This window comes from Triturus cristatus, chromosome 4_1 (genome assembly GCF_964204655.1).
Source record: "Triturus cristatus chromosome 4_1, aTriCri1.1, whole genome shotgun sequence".
NCBI lineage: Eukaryota > Metazoa > Chordata > Amphibia > Caudata > Salamandridae > Triturus > Triturus cristatus.
This window is the reverse complement of record NC_140585.1, coordinates 1,287,944,994-1,287,966,691: the sequence shown is the minus strand read 5'-3', so window position 1 is coordinate 1,287,966,691 and position 21,698 is coordinate 1,287,944,994.

The following is a 21,698-nucleotide window of genomic DNA, read 5'->3' as shown; positions in this document are numbered from 1 at the left end:
CGTTGTAACCGCGATCACCGCAAAACCACCGCATCTTTCTGTTAAGGTTGCATCCAGCCAATCAGAGCCTTGCCACCGGCATGCACATTGGCAGTTTACCACGAACTCGTTGCGATTTAACCACGATCTCCGCCGAACCAAAAGGAAATATTCCTAACCAGAGATCAGATTTAATTTCTCAAAAACTACTGAACGGATTTGCATGAAATAACACAAAGCACAGTCTGTATAACAGCATCTATCTTTCTACCAAATTTGGAGTAATTCCGTCCAGCGGTTCAGGCTGTAGGCTCGACAACGCGTTCCTATGGGAATTTACATTACAAACGCACCCTTATTTTGCACCCCTGTTTCTCGATCACCCCCAAAATTTAACCAAAGTTTAAAGTAACGTTACAGTTAGATGTGATAAAAAGATCTGTTTTTGTTTTGAATAAAAACTAGAAATTCACTGAAAAAAACTGAGGTTAAAATGGCATTACAGTTAGGTGAATAAGTCAGTCACAACATTAAAATTTGAACTAAAAAACTCACAGAAATTCACAATTTTAGTTAGCGGAGCTGAATATAACTTTGTGCCCCACCATTCACTGCTTATGACCTCACAAATTACATCACCCATGACATGTTCTAGGGCATCATTTATGACATCACTGATGACATCTCAAATGACATGACTGATCACATCACTGATGACATCCTCCAAAGAGTGTATTTTGCCTCTTCATAAAAAGTACCCAACAGGGCAAAGATTCTAAATACTACATACTAAGGATCTCATTTATAAGAAAGTCACATAGTGCAGCGCTTCAGAGCCTGACAGGGAAAGGGCAGGAATGCACTGTATTTAAGGCAATATGTCCTTTCCCTTGCGCTGGCACCGTTTTGGCAGCCTAGCACCAATGCAGGCACCATGGTGCAAGAGTGCCTGTGTTGCATTCAGGATTTCTGTGCAGGCAGGAGCATCTTCTTGCACAAAACCAATCCTGGGAGACCTATTCTTCTATGTGCCCCGCAGAATGCAGCACATATAGATGAAGAAAATAGGAAAAATAAAGCTATTTCTCCTTGTTACGCCTCCCCTGGGAAGGTGTACGTTTTTGGCACATCCCCAGGTTTACAAGTTCTTGTAATCTGGGGATGCGTCAAAATTAATTGGAGTTTCAAGGGAACACCCACGCAGCACCCATGAAACACCCACCTAGGGTGGGCAGAGTAACAAAATGCAGCGCTTTGCGCTGCGTAGCGTTACTCCAGATTTTTTAAGCCACTCAGAGCCACCAAAGGGGTTTTGCGTGGCTTTAAAATTTTTGACATAGCGGTTTGCATCAGGCATGTACCACGCTGCATGGTGTAAACGTAATGCAATTCTCTTATAAATGAGGCCCTAAGTATTGTAAGCAGCCTTGAGTTACTAGACAGATCCAGCTCAGTATGACCATTTCTACATAACATAGAAGACTGTTTGCACAAAGTGCTAACCTATGTACATTTTCTTTTTTGATTTAGAAGATGGTTTTGCTGTATTGTTTTTACCACAGTATGAAGGCTGCAGGTATTATGATCTTCAGCACCTTCAAACCTTGGTTATTGTAAGTGAATAGTCGTTCTTTGGACAGGTTTTGAATAGAGTGTACACATTTCTTAGTAGATACTTTTTTATACTCTATTGTGTATTTCTCATGAGTTTCACTGTCTGTAAACAGTGTGATACAGGGTAAACTCTCTGCATAGAGTAAACACTGTTCACAGTACCCACTTTTCTACTTGTATCCACTTCAATTTCTCAATGTAGGTTCAGTGACTGTAAGAGGTTTGATACAGGTAAAGACTGTCTGTGAAAAGCCATTAGTTATGTAATAGGCCTTGAGTATCTGGAGGAACTTGGTTTTCCCTGAACAGTTGTATATAGATTGAAAACCGTGTGTAGTACAGGTTACCCTTTTATCTGTGGTTGAACTCAGCTACCCATGAGGTGTAAGGTATAGGGTCAATGTTGCACATAACACAAGCTTGTTTTACCTATAGGAACCATATGTATGATAGCAGTAATGATGCTTCATATTATTCTGAGCTATTTAGCACTTACTTTCATAACTTTAATGCCATACCCATTTATTAAGCAATGCGTACAAAAGGTCCTTGAATGATCACATCTAACTATAATGTTACTTTAAACTTTGTGATTTTAAATTAATTTCTATATTTTTTTAAATGCGGAGTCAAATTTTATTATTATACATAAAGCCAACCCACTGTCGCACACGACAGAGATGGGTGGTTGGCCACAGGGCTGGGCCTTTGGCATGTGCTGGTAGAGTTGGTCTTCAGGCCCCAGAAACCTCATCCCCCAAGGCCAAAACATATGTATTAAGGGAAGGAGATATGCAGCCCCCCTCCCTGAGCCTTAATTGGCACTCCGGACGCCTTTCTCCCAAGCCAGTTCCAATGAAAAGGGAAAGGGGGAAGCGTGGACCCCCTCCCAAGCCTTAAAAGTCACAGAGGACGCCATCCCTGGGGGTCAAATACAATTAAATAGGGACGGGAAAAGTGCAGCACACCTACCCGAGACTTCTTGAATTTAAAATCAAAAGGGCCGGGGGAATGCAGCCCCCATTCCTGAGCCTTAATAGGTCCCGAGACTCCATCGCCCAGGGCCAAATTCAATTTTAAAAAAGGGAAGGGGGCATGCAGCCCCCCTCCCTGAGCTTTATTAGGCCCCAGGGATTCCCTTCCCTGGGGTCAAACCCATAAAAAAGGGGAGGGGGAAGTGTGGCCGCCATCAAGCATTTATAGGCTTTGATAACCCCATCCCCTGGGGCTGTTTTTTGTTTAAAAGGGAATATGGGCTGCACCACCCTTCTCCCTGAGCATTATCAGGCCCCCAGAAGTGCGGGCAGGGAAACTACTGTGTTCCTGGGGAGGGCTCCCCGGACACAGTATATGAACAGGTTCAGGGAGGGGGTCCGCGCAGCCCCCTTCCCTTTTGTTTAAAATGACGGCCCTGGGTGATGGTGCTCCAGGTCCATTTTTCTTTATGCTTGAAGTACGTTTATTAGAGATTTCAAACAACAATACAAAACATGAGCATCAATATAGCAGTCGTACTGCGTAGACATGTGGCACATTAAGCTGACAAATACATGAAATATCATTCAAAAGAAAAGTAAGATACGGAAATGGTAATGATACAAATTGCCAAACAAGGGGGCATTAGAAGCTGGTATATATGGCACACGTGGCCAGGTTTTTTTTTAAAGCATGGGGAGGGTGGACTACCCTTAATAAATACATTAGGCACCAGGGGAGTGTGGTACCCAAGGTATTAAGTGACTTGGGGTGGTGGGCCGCATGCTCACTTCCCCTTAATATACACATTGGGCCCCAGGAGATGGGGTCCCCAGGGCTAAAACGGCTCAAGGGAGGGGGGTGCGCCCTCCCTCCTTTTAAGAAATATATTGGGCCTCTTCAGGACTAAGTCTTGAGTCCTGTAATGGCTGGCAGCAAAATCTTTCTCATGTTTCTGGCAGCCAATCAGAGTGTTTCCTCCAGCTGGATTCTGACTCACACAAGAGCGAATTGGTTTAAGAAAAAATGCTCTATGGACCTATAAGAATGCTTTATCATTAAATTGGCAGTCCCGCAAGACTCTCAAGAGTCTCTCATGGCCATAAACGTCCAGTTATACAATTATTTTTTTAACTTAATTTTGCAAAAACTACTTAATGGATGTACACAAAATCCCAGTCTGTGTACCAGGATTTAGCTTCCTGACTTATTTGGTGTAATTCCGTTAACGCTTCTTAAAGAAGTCTATGGAAAATGCATAGAGATTTTGAGTCTTGGGACCCTCCCTTTTTTTCGCCCCTGCTTGACATATCACCACGTAACTTTTCATGCACAAACTAGGCAAAAAAAGGACATTTTTGATAAGTTTTGTTAAGATTCGCCAAACGGTGCCAGAGTTATAGAAAAACAATGCATTGCATTTCCTATGGAAACGCTGACTGCCTCTGGGTAATATATTCAGGACCATGTTAGGAACTTATCTTTCATACTTGACACAAGGGATTTCCTTAAAAAGGTCTATGACACTGTTTGGGTTGATTCTTATGTCTTCATGACCTTAGACGTTTCATCTCTGTACACCAGCATAAGACATGAACAAGGACTAAGGCCACCAAACAAGTTTTAGGCGCCAGATCCATCAGTGCATATCAACACACTATCAAGTTGCTCCAAATGATGGAGTGGTGTTTGGGCAATACATTTTTTCTGTTTGATAAGCATCTGTACAAACAGATACGGGGAACTACGATGGGCACCTGCTTCGCCCCAAGTTATGCGAACTTGCATATGGGCTGGTGGGTGGAGCAGGTGCTCACCTTGGAATGTTTGGAAGAATGGACTGAGAACATTGCCCTTTGGTCACGTTATATTGATGACCTCTTTGTGCTTTGGAGAGGGTCCATTGAATCCGCTAGGGTCTTTGTGGATCAGCTTAATGACAACGACCTGAATTTAGCATTTACTACTAACATCAGTAAGAGTGAGGTCCAGTTTCTAGACTTGAAGGTCTATGTACATAACAACCAAATTTACACTAGGACCTTCCGCAAGGAAACTGCGGGCAATTCCATTCTTCATATGCAAAGTTTTCATCCTCAAAGGTTGAGGCACAGTATTCCTTATGCCAAAAAGCTGCACATGAAACGAAATTGCAGCGAAATCCATTCTTTGAGGGAAGTTCAGGCTGAGCTAGACCTCAGATTTCGAGCAAGGGGCTACAGCCCTGAGCTGTTGAAAAACACACAGACCAAAATTGAGTCTATTTCCAGAGAGGTATTGTTGTTTAAACAGAAAGAGATCCACCCAAAGACACAGAGTACAGTGAGAATGATCATAGGATACAATACATACCATCAGAGAGTGAGAAACATTCTCTATTCTTCTTGGAATTTGATACGTAGCGACCAGATTATTGGCCCTTTTATGCCCACACATCCACTTCTATCCTTCAGGTGGGCCAAATCCACGAGGGGGGAACTTCGTGCTGGTAGTCCAGAGATGGTCAAATCGGAGTCATGGCTGGCATCATCCCCGGGTTTCCACAAATGTCACAAATGTAAGACCTGCACCATCGGCCGAAACACAAGTGAGATATACAGTCCTCTCAGTAACACCACTCTCAGAATCGGTCATTCCTTTAACTGCAGGAGTGACTTCATGGTATATGTGCTTCAGTGTTCTTGTTCCAAACAATACGTGGCCAGTACCAAACACATGGTCCACGTTAGGATTCTCCAACATCTACGTGCTATTACTAAGGATGACAAGATGTACCCTGTTGCACGACACATCAATGAAATTCATGGGGGCAATAGTGGAGACCTGGTGTACTTTGTCATTGATTCAGTCCCCAGTCATATCATGGGTGGCAATAGGGAGCTCCAATTGCGTAGACTCGAGTCCTGCTACATCATTTTGCTTAATAGCAAGATCCCCAACGGTCTGAACTCAGACGAGGAATTGTACATTAATTTGTAATATTCCCTCTCTCTGATATCATTGGGAGTGTATCCCGTGTCCTTTCAGCCCAGTTCAAGTGCTATCAGCCGCATGCAGAACGTTCTGTTGGCCATTTTCTTTCCTTTGAGGTTTTTTTCACCTTTTGCCACCAGGTGCAGGCAACTGCAGGTGGGTACCAGGTGCACCCCCCACCCCCCTGGGGGCCCGCAACAGGCCGCCAAAGCCAATCCCTGCCAGCATTTCGCCACCATGGAAAGGCCTTGAAACCACCCACATCATAATATGGCTGGCAGTGCCTGCTAGGCACCGCCACCATATTACTGGCCCAGCTCTGCCCGGCTGGCAATCGTAACGATTGCTGACTGGCGGAAAAGCGGCAGACAGACTTTGCATCCGCCACGATACCCACCACCATCATAATATGGCGGGGGGGTATTTATCGTTACGATGGCGTAACAGTCGGCACCGCCGGCTCGACCAGATCGTTGCACCATCGTAATGAGCCCCCTTAGTTCTGTTTACATTCATTGTTATTCTTTGAGTATTTCACTATTCTTTGAGTGTTTGTTAATTGTTAAATTAGCCATGAATTGATGAGTTACAATTTTCACGCTTTGCATTTCTATAATGAAACGTTTACTGTTCTTCACTATCTATTGTTGCATACATCATAGTATGTTTTCTGTGGCCACTAGTAGTCATGCATCATCAAGTGGTATTTAAAGCCTTTGCAATGGCGGCCGCGCTATATGATCAAGGTGGCTGTGTCCACCAAAACGTGTCGTCCAGCGTCCATTACTGCCTAAATAAACATCTTTTCCAGATTCTGCATGGTGTGTTTCCAATATATATATATATATATATTCACTGAAAAAAACATAGGTTTCAGGGACATTATAGTTAGAAATTAGCATTTAAAAAACCTTCGAAATTTATTGAAAAAACATAGGTTTCAGGGACATTATAGTTAGTTGGACATTTCACTTGTACAAAACCAGAGAAATTCAAATGTTATAGTTAGTAGAGCTAACTATAACTTGCGTCCCCGCAATGCACTGCTGATGACGTCACATATTACATCACTCATGACATGGTCAGTGACATCACTGATGACATCACTTATGACATCTCAAATGACATCACTGATTACATCATCCAGTGACTGTGTGTTTCTGTAAAGTTTATATATATGTTAATGCCAAGGTGTATTGAAGAATGAGTTGGCGTATCAGTGTGTGGGTGGAGGATTTAATAGGTGTGTCACTGACTGTATAAGTTAGTGATTAAATGTGTCTTACTGAATGCATGGGTTAGTGACTAAACTGTGTGAATGTCTGTATAAGTCTCTCAGTTATTGGGTAAGCTGCGACATGGGTTGATGATTAGGTACATGACTGTCTATATGGGTTACTTATTGGTTGCATGAGTATCTGTATGGGTCGCCTCAGTGTTTGTGTGTGTGGGTGGGTGGGCGGTGTGTGACTTTTTGCCTACATGTGTGAGTGGATAATTTACTGGGTGTATGGGTTCAATAGTGCATGTGGAAATAGCTGTATAGGTGAGTGAGTGTGTGTATCAGTGTGTTGGTGAGTGAATACATGTCTCACTGGTATATGTGTAAGTAACTACATATGTGAAAGGCACTATATGTGAGTGTTGGAGTATATAAATGACTATATGTGAGAGTGAGTAATTGTGAGAGTGGCTGTATAAATGAGTGTGTGCTTGTGTCAGTGATTGTATGAGAGAGTAAGTATATATTAGTATCTGTATGAATAGGTTAGTGAAGGTATAACTGTATAGATGAGTAAATGGTAGTGTTAATGATTCTTTACATGACTAGCTAGGTGTGTCAATAACTCTATGGATGAGTGACTGTGTATGAGTGTTTGTATAGGTGTATGAGTACATATAATAGTGCTTTATTGATGAGTGACTGCATGTATGAATAACTGTATGGATGAATGAATGAATGTGTGTATAGCTAGGAATTAGTCAGTGGGTATATAGTAACTACTATTGATTTGTCTATGGTTTCGAAAATGGTAGTCTGTATTTTAGAGTGGGTGTATCAAAGGTTATATTAGGGTGTGAGGAGGTGCATCAGATTATCATGTGGATGATGTCATCAGTGATGTCATCAGTGATGTCACTGACCATGTCATGAGTGATGTAATATGTGATGTCATCAGCAGTGCATTGCGGGGGCACAAGTTATAGTTAGCTCTACTAACTATAACGTTTGAATTTCTCTGGTTTTGTACGAGTGAAATGTACAACTAACTATAACATCCCTGAAACCTATGTTTTTTTCTGTGAATTTCTAAGGTTTTTTTAAATGCTAATTTCTAACTATAACGTCCCTGAAACCTATGTTTTTTTCAGTGAATTTCAAAGGTTTTTTAAATGCTAATTTCTAATTATAATGTTCATTAAACCTATAGTTTTTTCAGTGATTTTAAATTATCATTCCATTCTCAACCTGGTGAAAACAGCCGATATCGCCAGTTTTCCAGCAATAGCTTCCGCCCAAAAAAATCACCACAAATGAGAGCAACAACTAACGCTAATAAAATGCAGAGTAGGCATTCCTGTGCAAAAATAACACGTAAAACACCACTTCCCGATATTCTCAACAAGCAGCCAAATCTGCGGTGCGATCCAAAAACAGGCGATAAGCTGCGTTAGCAGTAGGAATTTACCATTTGCCTATTACTGGTGTAAAGTAGGACGACTACCTTCAGTGTGAAAGGGAGCCCAGCCCAGAATCACATCTGAAGACCAACACATGTCATAGAGCTACTGATCATGCACCTCCCACACCCAAGAAGGCCACAAAGCTCACTGCCACCACTCTCAGGACCTCCCCCCAGACCACCCCCCTACTACCACCGAGGCAGCGCACAACAGGAAAGCGAACTTTCTAAAAATGGCATGGCCCCTCAGCCACACAATAGCTGAATGTTGCAAGATGTTTCAACCACACATGTGTGAAGGACGCAAGTCACCCACCAATAATAATGCACACAATACCAAGTGTAGCGGTGATGTGCTGGACAGACCTCACTATGAGGAGCACAAACCTCTACACATGTACATATACTGCTGGTACTTGTAGTGTTTTGGACAGTGGATGCAACCATGTCACCTCAGGCAGTGGGGAAGATCTCGGTCATGTACCTGTGTCGTCATCCCCTGTAAGCAGAAGCGCAGTGGGCAGGTCCAACGTACATCACTCCAGCGTAGAAGTGTGAATAAATAGGCCGGGGCTCTGGGCGTGGTTCACTTGTGTGAAGGCCAGCGCGTCTGCCAGAGTGGCGGCCCTCACCCTGCCACGTGGCTGCCGCCATGACCGCGGGTCTCCTCAACACAGGCCCCCTGCAAACACAGCAGCACAGCACCACAGAGTTATCTCTTTGATCTACACTGCGGACAGCAGGGCTCACAATTCAGATGAAATTGCGATTGCAGATGTCGCAGTCCAGTAGGCAAGACACATTGCTCCCAGTGTGGCCCGCCCGGACCACGCATCATCGCAGGCTGCATACACACTGAGCGCCAGAGGTACCACTAACTTAGTGCACCACAAGTCAATGCCATGTGGCATTATTAAGGCAGAATTTATTAGACAAAAGACATTGCTACCAGTGCGGCCCGCCCGGACCACACATCATCGCAGGGTGCGCACACGCTGAGTGCTTCAGGTGCCACTAACTCAGTGCACCACAAGTCACCACCACGTGGCCTTACTGAGGCATAATTCATTAGACAAAAGAAATTGCTACCAGTGTGGCCCGCCCGGACCACACATCATTGCAGGGTGCGCAAACGCTGGTTGCTTCAGGTGCCACTAACTCACTGCACCACAAGTCATCGCCACGTAGCCTTATTATGGCAGAATTCATTAGACAAAAGACATTGCTACTAACCCTGGGTGTAGTTCACGTAGTAGCACTACGCGTAGCTACGCAAAGTGCACTTCGCACTACGCAAGCTACGCGTAGCTACTCGAACTGCATAGTGCACTGTGCAAAATGCTGTTCGCACTGATTGCACAGTGCCGGATGCTTGTCCGCACTGTGCAATCATTGCAAATGGCATCTTCCACAGTGCCAGCGATAGTTTTCTGCCGCTCGAGTAGATTTGTACTCGAGCGGCAGCTTTCTCAACGCAGACTGGTAGTTTCTCATCGCGAGCAGTCGCGAGCACACGCGACCACTCGCAATGAGAAGCCTGACCTCCCCGCGTTGAGAATCTCGCCGGGAGGTTTATTTTCCACGCTCGCGATCGGCAACTTGATGTTGCTGATCGCGAATGACGAAAAAGTCTCGCCGGGATGTTATTTTGCTCGCTCGCAGTTGCCAACTTGACGTTGAGGGCCACGAGCAAGCAAAAATTGCCCGCTTTGTGTTTTTGCACTGTGCTACATGCAATTCGCGTAGCGCGTAGTTGCCAAACTACACAAGCGTAGCGTAGTCCTACACCCAGGGTTAATTGCTATCAGTGCGGCCCGCCCGGACCACGCATCATCGCAGTCTCCGCACACGCCGAATACTTCAGATGCCACTAACTGTGCAGCTCAACTCAACGCCACGTGGCTGTGGGCATTTGCTGACCGCTGCCTCTGGCCTACACTGCGGTCAGCACGGCTCCAGAGTCCAGTAGGCAACTAACTACAACGTCCCTGAAACCTACACAATATCCTTTTAGTATCGTTGCTTCAAGAACTTTTTTAATTTCAATTATAGCTTTAGTGCAATGACCAAATTCATCTTGCAAGTCCAAAGGAACACTAAATGGCACTAACTATAACGTCCCCGAAACCTACACATTTCGACAGTGTATTCCATACATATTTCATCTTTTGTTACCTACACTGCAGTCAGCAGAGCTCACAATTTACATTGAGACATGATTTATTAATTGCAGAGAGAATTGTACTCTATGTCCTCGGATTTTGTCAAGAGGAAGTGACAAAAAGCATACCTCGATGTCTGTGCTGACTACTGCCTTCCATCTACATTGCGGACTACAGGGCTCACAATTCAGGTCGAGTTACGATTGCAGATGACGCAGTCCAGTAGGCAACAGACATTGCCCTCCCGGACCACGCATCATCGCTAGTTGTGCACATGCGGAATGCTTCTGTTGCCCCTACCTCAGTGCACCACAACTCGTGGACCCTTTATGATAGAATCTTTTGTGTATGATTTCAGATCTGCTGCCCCTACCTCAGTGTACCACAAGTTATGAACCCTTTACGATAGAATCTTTTGTGTATTATTTCACATCTGGTGCCCGTAACTTATTGCAGCACCATTCATGGACCCTTTATGATTGAATCTCTGTGTGTGATCTGATGATTACTGTTCTACTTGTTGCCAGCACCAACCATTCCCTGAGGGCTGGCTTACACTCACCCCACATGCATCCAGCACAGACGTCACTGGACATGTGACCCTGGTAATAAAAAGGGGCCGAGCACACGTACCCGTACCCAGTCCCACTATTTATCTAACTGTGTCCATGTGTTCATTATGTATGCATGATGCTGCCCCAGGGCCCTACCACATTGCATTCTGCTGTGGACAGCGCTTGCAACCATGTTACCTCTGGCAGTGTGGAAAACTTCGGTTATGTAACTTTGTCTCGGTCATTGTATAAGTACATAGGTAGAGACTTGATCATTACAGTACTGCATGGAGAGTGTATAATGAATTTATAAGTGCTTCGGAATTGGCAGAATAATTGGATAAGTACATATGTACCTCTTAATTTTGATCACAATTATATGATGCCATGTGCACATTTCAAAATCATTTCAGAGTCTCCCGTTTTCTTTCCACGTAATGTATAATACATACATGTCTAATTGTCCTTTATAGTGCTACCAGTTGAGATACTGTTTTTTCTTTACGTACTCTACGTCTCATTCGCAATATTTGCCGGGGTCATCCGTAACAATGCTTTTTGAGGCTGCTATCGCTGGTAAACTGGTGATATGGGCTGTTTGCTCCAGCTTGTGAATGGTGCGTTAAATCTATCACCATTTTGGTTGCGATAAAGTGCCGTTAACTCGGCGATGTGTCCTTCAGAATATACCCCTTGGCGTTTGAAAGATTTAAGAAGCACTCGAGTGCCGCGCAAAAAACAAATGAGAAGAGTGCCGCGTCGGCCCCCCTCCCGTGGCCAATACCAGCCCGAGGACCTGTTTCCCGCCACTGCCTCCTTGCGGCCCTGCCCCCTTTTCCTCCGGTAGCCACCCATTGGCCGCCCCTCTCCCGCCTCCCAGCTGCTCCTCCCTCCCACTTGTCCTTTTATGGAGGACGCCGCGAGGCAGTGGGTGTGACTCTGACCTGCTCGCAGATCGGGTCACTCCCCACGCCGCTCGGCTCCTCCTGAGTGCGCGTGTTTCCCTCCCGCTGCCATTCAGCGACTCCATCGCCGACCTCACCAGCACCCACGCACTCGCCTCCACAGACTACATCCTCCTCGGGGACCTGAACTACCACCTCGAGAACAATAACGACTCCAACTCCGCCACCCTGATCAACAACCTCGCCAACCTTGGACTCCGACAACTCGTCACCGTACCCACCCACGCCGCCGGCCACACGCTCAACCCCATCTTCTCTACAAGCACCCACGTCACCTTCAACCACACCACCGAACTTCACTGGACCGACCACCGTTGCATCCACTTCACTTTCAACAAGCCAACCACGCACCACCGCACCCAACAGCTGCCCCGCCGCGGCTGGGGCAAAGTCACCAAGGACCAGCTGACCTCCATCCTCGCCCTGAACCCTCCTGGTGACCCCACCGACCCAGACACCGCCGCCCGGAAACTCAGACAATGGATCGAAGACTGCGCCAACACTCTCGCCCCGCTAAAGAAACCACCCATCAACCTTCTCAGCAAAAAGGCCGCCTGGTTCACTGAGGAACTCCGGACCTCCAAACACACATGTCGGAAGCTGGAAAAGACCTGGCTCCATGAGCGCACGCCCGACAACCACACTGCCCTCAAGGACGCCACCCGCAGACATCACCAGCTCATCAGAACAACCAAAAGATCCTCCTTCAAATCCCTCCTGGACAATAACGCACACGACTGCAAAGAACTCTTCAGCATCGTAAAGGAACTCTCGAACCCCAGCGCCAACACCAACGACATCCCACCCTCGCAAGAACTATGCGACTCACTGGCCACTTTCTTTCACCGCAAGATCATCGACATCCACGACAGCTTCAAAGTTCCGACCACCCCGACCTGGACAGACCCCACTCCGAACAACACCAACCTTCTGACCTCATGGGCCCACGTAAGCAACACTGAAACACGCAAGATCATGAACGCCATCCACTCGGGATCACCAGCAGTCCCCTGCCCACACCACGTGTTCAACAAAGCAGACGCTACCATCGCACCCCAACTACGGAAAGTCATCAACATCTCCTTCGACTCAGCGACATTCCCAGAGAGCTGGAAGCACGCCGAAATCAACGCCCTCCTCAAGAAGCCCAAGGCGGACCCCAAAGACCTCAAGAACTTCCGGCCCATCTCCCTGCTCCCCTTTCCGGCGAAGGTCATCGAGAAGATCGCCAACATACAGCTGACCCGCCACCTTGAAGACAACAAGATCCTAGACCCATCGCAATCAGGATTCAGACGGAACCACAGCACCGAAACAGCCCTCATCGCCACCACAGACGACATCCGACGCCAACTAGACAACGGGGAAACCTCTGCACTCATCCTCCTGAACCTGTCTGCCGCCTTCGACACGGTCTGCCACCGCACGCTAAGATCGCGCCTCCAAGAAGCTGGAATCCGGGAGAAAGCCCTGGACTGGACATCCTCCTTCCTCACTGGCAGAACCCAGAGAGTCAGCCTCCCACCCTACAGTGCAGAAGCAACCGACCTCATCTGCGGTGTTCCCCAGGGCTCATCCCTCAGCCTGACGCTGTTCAACATCTGCATGGCCCCCCTCGCACAAGTGGTCCACCAACACGACCTGAACATCATCTCCTATGCCGAAGACACCCAGCTCATCCTCTCCATCACCAAGGACCCGCACACCGCCAAAACCAACCTCCACGAGGGTATTAAGGCCGTCGCCGAGTGGATGAGGAACATCCGACCGAAGCTGAACTTGGACAATACAGAAGTTCTCATCCTTGGCCCATTTCCGTCTGCCTGGGATGACACCTGGTGGCCGACTGCACTAGCAACAGCTCCGACACCCACAGACCACGCACGCAACTTGGGATTCATCCTTGACTCCTCCCTCTCCATGTCCAAGCAGGTCAACGCTGTCTCCTCCTCCTGCTTCAACACCCTCCGCATGCCCCGCAGGATCTACAAGTGGATCCCGATTGAAACCAGAAGAACGGTGACCCAAGCCCTCGTCAGCAGACGGCTGGACTACGGCAACGTACTCTACGCAGGAATCCCCACCAAACACCTACAATGACTACAACGCATCCAGAATGCCTCATCCCGTCTGATCCTCAACCTCCCCCGCCGCAGCCACATCACCCCTCACCTGAGAGACCTGCACTGGCTCCCCATCAAAAAGAGGATCATCTTCAAACTCCTCACCCACGCACACAAAGCGCTCCACAACCAGCGTACCTGAACGGCAGACTCAACTTCTACACCCCCGCCCGTTCTGCAAGCCTCGCCTCGCCCTCGCCGCCGTCCCCCGAATCCAACGAAGCACCTTCAGAGGCATATCATTCTCCTTCTCCGCGGCCAGGACCTGGAACACCCTCCCAACCCACCTACGGCAGACCCAGGACCTGCTCGCCTTCAGGAGGCTCCTCACGACCTGGCTCTTCGAGCAGTAGCAGCAGCTTCCCCCCCTTTAGCGCCTTGAGACCCTCGCGGGTGTGTAGCGCGCTCTATAAATAATGTGATTGATTGCTATGACAGGGCGGGAGCCACGCGGCTCCCACCCTGTCATAGCAAACAGCAGTGTCCCGGGGGTGGGCACCCCGGGACACTGCAGGAGCCGGCCCTGGGGGTGGCGGTCACCAGGACCATCACAGGCTCCAGGAGGAGACCCGCTCGCCCCGCTCCCAACATAAGTGAAGCCCCGGGGAAGTGGTGGTCCCTGGGGCTGTGGGGGCCCCATCGTGCCCCTGCTATTAGTTTTTAAGAAATGCCAACGGGACCTAGCCCACCCGGGGGCCTCATTAAAATAAAACGCGGGATCCCGCGCTTCATTGTTTTTTAAGCAATTTCAGCGGAATTCGCGACCCCAGCGCGTATTGCGCCGAATTATTTTTTATAAAACTGCTTTTTTTTTCTGAACCAAGCACTACCTTTTTGCCAAATTTGGAGTAATTCCGTTCAGCAGTTTCGACTGTAGCCTTGCCCAAAGTTTCCTATGGGAAATTGATTTTTTGACTCTTATTTTTTGAATTTCTCAAAAACTACTGAGCGGATTTACCCCATTTAAAAAAAGGTCGCTTTCTGAACCAAGCTCTATCTTTTTGCCAAATGTGGGGTAATTCTGTTCAGCAGTTCGGGCCGTAGCCCGTCTCAAAATTTCCTATGAAAATGAACATAGAGAAAACGCGTTTTAGGATCCCCCTTTTTTCTCAGACCCCGCTTGATGAATCCCCCCCACACTTTCAGGAGATAGGAGCTGACCTGGATAGACTTTTTTTGGGGAGAATTTCGCGAAGATTTGTCAAATGACGTCAAAGTTATTAGTAAATCAAAAAATGCTTTTCCTATGGAAACTAGGTTCTAACTATAACTACCTACTGGCGACCGCCAGTAGGTAATATATATATATTGGAAACACACCACGTTGATCTTCGATCTTCAACGATATAACACGGCACCACCACAGAGATTAAAAATAACAGGTTTATTTTTATTTCATTTTAGCACACACCCCAGTGCATCAAAAATATATATGTGTGTGTGTGTGTATGTATGTATATGTATGTATGTTAGGTTCAGAATTAACACACACCAAACCATAGAATTAAGCAGATATAGTTAGAGTTACTTCACAAAACTATAACTCATTCCCTAAGGTAACTATAACTCACGCCCCCACAAAGCACAATTTTCTCATCAATAATTTTACACAAAATGTTGCAGTGATATTATCAATGATGTCATTGAAGATGTTACGAGTAATGTAATATGTGGGGTAATTACCAGTGCATGACAAAGGTGCGAGTTAAAGTTACCTTAGGGCACGAGTTATGGTTTCTTAAGATAACTCTAACTACAACTGCTGAATTTCTATAGTTTTGTGTGTGTAAATTTTGAGCCTAAGAATAACGTCCCTGTAGGTTGTAACCATTGTTTTTTAGTGAATATATATATAGACACACGCACACACATGTACACCTCGGTTGGATGAAAATTAAATATTAAAACAATTCTTTCCAAATGCTGTGATAAGTCCCAGGGTCAGGCTGCTAATAATGAAGGCCTTGGATGATGGGCTACCTAGATGCTGATTCACTCTTCATTAAATCCTTCTGTGTTGCTTAAATGAGGCAAGGCAGCACAGTAGACAACTCTAAACAAGTGAACTTTTGTCCCGGGCTTGATGACATGGCCAGTCCAAATAAGAGCCTGCACAACACTGTGATTAACCTCTTCGGTGCCTGTGACGAGCTGGACTCGTCATGGGCCGCGGTGGCGCTGTGCCCATGACGAATCCAGCTCGTCACAAACCCCGCCCGCTAATGTAACGGCCGGCACAGGGCGGGGAAAGGGGCGGGCACCGAAGGGATTAAACTGCTGACTTGCCCAAACCCCTCTCCAGAATCGGGACATGTATTTGTTTTAACAAAGAGTTTCAGGATCCCAGCAGGACTGGCCAGGCTAATGAACAATATCTGTTGACCCTAGTTTAGGTTCCATCAAAATTATGAGTAATGTGGAATAACTGAAAGCCTGTACATAATTTTCAGGTACCAGTGCTTTATTTGAGATGGTGGTTGCAGGTGGGGTACATCAGTATTCAATTTTGGGGACCAGCAATTATTTTTTTCTCTACCACAATAGACAAGAGCAAACCATACGTCAGTGGGAACCTGGGCATGTAATTATATATCCAAAAAAGGTGGTTCACCTGGTGCTTGTTGTACTTTAAATTACACTCAGCAGTAGAATAACTGCATACATTGAGTGAATGGGATCACGTGATTACGTCTAGTCTTTAAAGAAAAATGGTTTGATACCTAACATTGAGAAATATCCATAGATAAATACCTAATATTTGCATACAGATATATTCAAAAACGAGAGACAGGTGCAATGTGCCCCAGTGAAAAACACTTTGAGATGGGTGAGCATATATGGAAAAACTTGGGGGCATATTTATGAAAGGGTTGCATTGCTTTTGCACCACACAACGGGGTGCTAAAGCTATGCAGACCTTGAGTTTGATTTATCACCTTGCATGGCCCTGAGTGTCTTGATTAATCCAGAGTAACACAGTGCAGAGCAGCACACATGGCTGTGTTGCGTTAGTCTGCTGAAGGGAGGCATTCCATGGGTGGAGTGTGGGTGTTCGAAACTGTGTCCTGAAGTACAATAAAACAGTAAGTTTACAAGAGGCCTGGGAGCTTAATATCAGCCATGCAGCATTCCAAAAAATTGCCAATAAATCCGCCAAATTTAAATCATGTTTGATGGATGAAGCGGAATTGGCAGGCAAAAAACACAGCTGGTCAGTTTTACAATCTTACAGCATCTGGGGCCTCAACCATATCTTACGTGCAATATTTCTCAAACCATCCATCACTTTTACTTAGTAACACGAATGGGAGCCTTCACCTCAAAAGATCAGATGCCGCTCTGGGAACAAAGATGGTCGAACTCTCTTTGCTGACTTTGCGGCCAATTTGATGAAAGTTTATTATACTTTCTGTGCATCTGTCCGGCTGTAATCCTTTTAAGGCAGAAACTACTTTGCCCGCCTTTTGGGCGCTCAACATAAGATCATGCCGTACTGCAGTGCTGACATTACTAAATATTAGAACATTGGAATGTTGTGAGCTCCATTTGAGACAATGGAGTTCTCCCTGCTTCTACGGGCCGGTAAAGGCCCGCAGAGCAACATTCCAATGTCTTACAAAGGCCTCTTGAAGCTCGAGGGGATTCAAATCCCCTCGAGCTTCTGAGAGGTCTTTGTTTTATTTGTTAGAACATTCTGCCCTCTAGTGGCAGAATGTTCTAATAGCCTTATAGCCCTTCCTAGCAGGGATATACCGGCTATTAAAGTCCCGCTACCTTGTTAAAGTCCCTCGCCTTCGGCTCGGGCCTTTAACGCGGTAGCGGGCCTTTAATAGCCGGTATAGCCCGCTATGGCGGGCTATAAGGCTATAGTAAATCAATTCAGCTCTCCTGCAGGGCCGCTAAGTTCCTTCTTCAAGTGAACAATCTATTGGCAACTCGGTCACCCCACAGTAATAATGGCAGTTGCGGAGCACGGACCCTTGAAGCAAAATCATTGCCGATCGCTAGCTGAATTGTGCACTTACCCTTTAAGATTGTCAAATAAACTTTTGTTGCAAATCCCTTGGGTCTAACCACACACTGAGCACCTGATGGCCCATTGCTTTTAGTTTATTGCCTTCTTTAATGTAATGAGCTCTTAAATATGAATTCTTTTTTTATCTCAAATCATACACATGTACACCTATACATTCACATATGGTGAACAAATGTTGAAAAGTCTGGTTTGGATAGAAAAATAGTATGGATGTTGACTATCTTTAACATTTTTTTTTTTAACAATTGGTTTTAGTATTGTTAGGGTAAAATTACTGGTTGCACTTTTTCCTAGGATGTGTTATTTCATTATGCCATCAACTGTAATATTTTATGGTTTTAAGATGCAAAATTGTTATGGTTTTAATTAACTGAAATAATAAACTTAAACTTAAAACAGTAAGTATACTTTTATGCTCAGATTACACAAGTGCATCACTTTTAAAATGAAATCTATTAAATAGATTCACAAAGCAAATGTATTTTGTCTTGCACCATGCACTAAATATTCCTTTAGTGGCACTTTAACTGACCTCTCATAATGCACATCTATGCTGACCTGCAACATGCACATGTATACCATCATTGAGACACCAATAGACTTTGCGCTATGAAGGTCTTTTGGGCCAGAAGATCCTTTAGGTATGGCCTACGAAACAGCTTTGACTACCTCACTAGACTATATTTTCAAAAAACATCATGCATACATACCTAGAAGAGTTTTTGGTCAGTGAGCTTCATCCATTGGTCTGTGTATTGTCATTTACCTTTTGCTTTCAACCATCACAGCACACAACATGGGGCTACATCAGTGCTTAATTTGAGCTGGTGGCACCGGCACTCTATCATCAACACAGCGCCTTTCATGATAACCAGTTAAGAACACAATTATTTACAGGGAGATTAAGTGATTTGCTCAGAATCACAGGATGTTGAACTGACACTGAGACTCGAACCTGGTTTCCTACATCCAACATCGGCACCTCTGGTCATTATGCCACATCCTTTCCCAACTTTCATGATAAGTAGTTCTTTTTTTTATAGGCGGTGCTAACACAAGAAATAGGCTGGTACAAGCTGCCTCCTGACGAAGCAAATTGACCACTGAGCTGCACTACAGGTTAGAGTGTCTGCAGGATTAATGCACATGCAGGAGAGGCGAGTCCCTAAATATGACTAGCCAACTATTGGAAGTGGTGTCGCACCCCACAGTGCTCTGCCTTTTGATATGCATTTTTAGGCAATCAGAAACATAAAAACACATACACACAAAAAGCATAAAGATCCAGAGGCACATAAAAATGAAATATGACACAGAAGATAAGCGCTCATACGCACACAACACCCAGATCCACCAGTCACTCACATGCAACCTGGGTCCTGCCTGAGGACACAGAACCCTCTCCCCTCGCCCAGCTTGAGCACAGGTGAAATTCATTCTCCCCAATCTTTCCTCTTAGCTGTTAAGTGATCTGGGTATAGGTGGGTCTTCCGGCTATGTGGTTGCTTAACTCAGTTGCTTTTGGGGTTATCACAAGCCTTTTGGCTAAAGTACTGCAACTACACTAGGGTGTCAACAGGCCCCGTGAGGACAGAGGTGGAAAGGCCCACGTATAGAGCCAGACGAAGAAGGTGCAGAAAGATGGCAGCCTTAGATATACAGCTGAGATGGAAGTGACTTTATTGTACACCTAGCAGGAATATATGGAATTTGTGCCTTTAAAGATTGTGTAGTTTCTGCTCAGGTCGCCAGCCTTGATTAGCTTGGACCAGTCCCAGTCTAGAAAATTCACGTGTACCGTCTCGTGCAATTAGAAGCCGGGCCAGGTATCTGAATAGATGTGAACGTGCAGCTCTGTGTCTGCACGGTTTCTGTCCCAGCCTTGTTGGCACCTGCAGGCTGCAATTACCTAGATTGCGGTGAGACCTCAGGAGCTTAACAATGCTCCTTTCTAATGCATAACAGCAGCCGGTGCAATGCACCCCCTTGTCTATGGGCCTCAGTGCCACTGCACCAGCTGCACCATCGAGAGCTACTCCCCTGGTCACTTCCGCCACAAACTCCGGCTGGGTCCACAGGATAAGAGCTAAGTGTGGAACTATGACCCCTCCCACCAGAGGGCAGGCAGACCTGGTCACTCGTGGGGCTGAACTTTGTCCATTTTTGTCCACCCACACGGGTTTTATAGGACTCCCTTTTCCCAGAGTGAACGCCATTCTCAAGGGCTCCCTTAAGTCACGTGACCTGTTTATCAGTGTTTAGTGTGAGTCAAGTACCGCTCACATCTTGATGCTGTGTGCAGCACTTTTTGATGAAATTGTTCTGCTGTGGAGTGTAAATATAAATAATAAATAAATAAATAGTTCCCTCACAACAATCCAGGAGTGTCCGGTACCTTCCCTTTGGGTAGCAGAATTCATTTAAGCATGACGTATAAGACACGGGAGTCAGTGTGAGGGTCTACCCTCCAGTGTGAGGGTCCTTTGACAGCTGGTGGGCCTCGTGTCTCTGGCTGGTGAATCCCTGAATAGCACCTATCTGAGAGTCGAGTCTGGGACAGGGCTCTTCCTGGACAACAGGCAGAGACCTACCTTACCGTAACCCACCCACCTGCATTGGTGGTTCAGGTCAGCGGTGTTCCACAGCATTTCACCAACATACACTTTGCTGCCTTCATCTGCTGCATCTCTGTCCCTCTTGAGGAGGGTCTGGAGACAGCCGAGGCTATGGGGAATCTAAACCCAGTGGTCCTTCTCTATCCTAGTGTTTGGCTGTCCAGCCATTGGATCCCTGAGGGTCCTGCATGTCCTCCAGGAGAGGAATGTCCCTGCTGGACCCTCCGAAAAAGCTTCATTCTCCTGCCCTACCAAGCTTAAAATGGCAGGGCTGTTGGCATGCCTGTTGGCTCTTTCCTCCATCAGCATTATTTAATAAACACTGCCTTCTGTTCGCGCCAATTGGTAGAAACACAAAAAACCTCCCCTCTCTTTTAATTTCTGAACAAGGCCTCTAACGACTCTTTCAGCTGCCTGCCTGTTGAGGTAGCATTCATTTTCAATCATATACTGTTTTATTTGTTCTTTCATAGGTAAGAACTGTAATTCTTTTCAATGTTTGACTTTTTTTTTGCTTTCTTAATAAATGTATAAAGATGGCGGATTGGCAAGCATATGGACGCAATTCATTCAGTGATTGGATGGGTACTGAAACATACCTGCTGGCCAGTGTGCTACTGGCAACTTTGGAGTAATTCCACACTCACAGCTCCTTACACAACCTCAACGCACTTTGACATAGTAACAACAGCACCAATTTGTCATGGTTCAGTAAGCATAGCGCACTAATCCGCAACCCAAAGTTGGTGGTTAACCCAGTGGCTATTTTTTGTTGTTGTAAATGTGGTGGTCATTGCGTTAGTCGTGTGCTCCTATGAAAATAAAGCATTTCCTCCCTTTTCAAGAGGTAGGTGAGGTTAATAGGAGTTAGGAGTGATTTTTTGTGTGAGCTCTTTACCGCTGACCAGGAGGCGCAGCCGACCCTAGAGGGAGGCCGGTTACCCCGCCCCCCCCAGTGGGCGGCAGACAAAAGGGCACCACAGCAATAGGGCGCGCTCTCACGCCAACAAGAAAGGCG